Raw genomic sequence first — 2,500 nt, forward strand, 5'->3', positions numbered from 1 at the left:
ATGCTATGAAAAGTAGATTTAAGAGTTATCATACACATAGTCTGGGTTCAGATTCATCATTGTGGCCATCAGGTGAAATCATTTCATGAGTCTGATATGAATTTATTTTCATGATCTGAATAAATGAAAAAAAACATAATTACAATTGATTTTTATTTACTCATATTTTTTATTCCAAACAGAGTTGTTTGTGGTTTGACCTCTGACCACTGTGTGTGTGTGTGTGTGTGTGTGTGTGTGTGTGTGTGTGTGTGTGTATTAAGAATGTGTATTGTTCAAACATTGACTCATCGGAACTCCTTGTGTGTGTAACAACACAGAGAATAGTAGTGTGTGTGTGTGTGTGTGTGTGTGTGTGTGTGTGTGTGTGTGTGTGTGCGTGTGTGTGTGTGTCCAGTCGGCTGTGAGTGTGTGAGGTTGACTCAAAGCAGCGTGTGTGTACTCTGCTGTGGCCGCGTCACATTCTTGTCATTGATGTTTCAATGAGCTGGTGTCTGTTCATGGCCACTTCTGCTCTTCAGCCTCTGAACACACACACACACACACACACACACACGATCTCTGTGTGCGGCAGTAAGAAACACTATAAATATTGGTGACTGATGAAATATGTGCTGTCGTCCATCAGCATCTCAAGTCAGACGGATGTTTTCATCGATCTCACCTCGTGTAGAACAATCAAGTCCCGACCAGGAGACTTCGAGGTTCTGTGTCTGTGTGGAGGTTTGGCAGCCGCAGGACGCAATTTGAATATTTGGGAACAACATGTTTTCATTTCAGTTTTGTGTGAAATCCTGCGAGAGAGGAATTTGTTCCGCTTGTTCCTCGGTGTTTGTACGAGGAACAAGTTTTTCACGCGGCGATTAAAAAGGCTCCGAGTCTGAAACTCGACTCGACTCTGAGAGTTCAACTTTTATTCAAATGTCGAAATACTTTTGGAGTTTGATTAAATGCTGCGAGAAGACTCCACAAGTGTCAGGTGAAGTAAATCTATTAGTTGAATTCTATCAGTCGTAAGGTTTTTAATATTTTCAGGCGATGGAAGTTTTCACCGGTTATTTATTTCAACCCGACCCAGTCGGCCGCCCGTCACACTGTGTTTCTCAATGTGTGGTTGTTGTTGTTGATTTAAAGTAATCTGCATGTTTGAGGAAGGAACCGGTCGGAGATCATTGAGACGGCGAAGCAGACAGTCAGTCACTTCTGCTGACTGTCTGTCTGGAAAGAGAATCAGCCTGAATTATGGAAAGATAATAAAAAAAATATGCAAATATCCGACATTTTGTGACCTTTACATTTCTATACAGTTGGTATTTGGGAATTATCTTATTGGTCAGCGGCTCGTTGAGGATATTACCGTATTATTACCGTTGAGCTCCATCTATTAGCAGATTACACAACTGACCCACTTCTGACCATAAGAGTGCAGGTTTTGTAATAACCTTCGGAGAGGTTGCAGTCATGGAGCCGCGGCGTGTTTTGCAATCGACACAGTAACGTTGTGCAACGCTCATCAAAACTTGCATAAGCGGCAATTTGCATTCCTCTGAATCTCCCTGGCAGCGATCCAGAGCCGATCCGAGGTCTCACCTGCATCGACCTGCCTGACGCAACAACAACCAGCAGCTCGCGATGCTCAGTGCTAAGAGACGCATGAGCTGCTGTTACCAAGAAATGGAGAGAAAAACAATGAATGAGTTACTTATGCATAGTTAATATGCGAAAAAGAGATTTTCGATTGGTCCCCTCTGCAACAGTGGGACTGAGACTTACGCTGCTTCCACTTCTCCTCCAAACTGCGTCAAATGACATCGCTGATCACCGTCTCCACAAGGGAACATATTAACTATGCATAAGTAACTCGTACAGAATCCCTGAACTATCCCTTTAAGGTTAGTCTCATTGCCCGGAAAATTCATGTCGCGTTTGGTGTGAACGTAACCTAACGCAAGGCAACTGGACAAACCATCTAAAAATGTGATGATCAGAAGATAATGATCTTTAAAAGAAAGAAAGAGGCTGAGTTATATTTATGAATTTTCTCTCCGTTCGCAACAGTACAAGTTCAACAAGTAGAAATTTGGGTTGAACAGAAAGAACACACGACTACTTCTGCATCGACAGACCGATGTCAAGTAATCACACGTACACGTAACTTGTGAAACCATGAGCACGACGGCGATACATTTTTTTATTCATTACGTCGTCGGTGCGGCCGACAGCCAATCAGATCGCTCCCTCTGACACAGCCGCTCGCGTTCGGACTCGGCATCGTTTGTCTCCGGCACACAGCAGCTCGCTGTCATGTTGGAGCAGGAATAGAACATGACTCATGAGAGAGTCTACTGCACACACACACACACACACACACACACACACACACCAAGACTAACGTGTACACATCTATCACTACCACTGCAGGATTCTTGCTGTGCGGCTCGATTGGCTGCTCCGTCACGCGAGCGAACCGCTTCCAGGAGCCGAGCGCCTGCAGCGTTTC

Source organism: Scophthalmus maximus, chromosome 9, assembly GCF_022379125.1.
Source record: "Scophthalmus maximus strain ysfricsl-2021 chromosome 9, ASM2237912v1, whole genome shotgun sequence".
NCBI lineage: Eukaryota > Metazoa > Chordata > Actinopteri > Pleuronectiformes > Scophthalmidae > Scophthalmus > Scophthalmus maximus.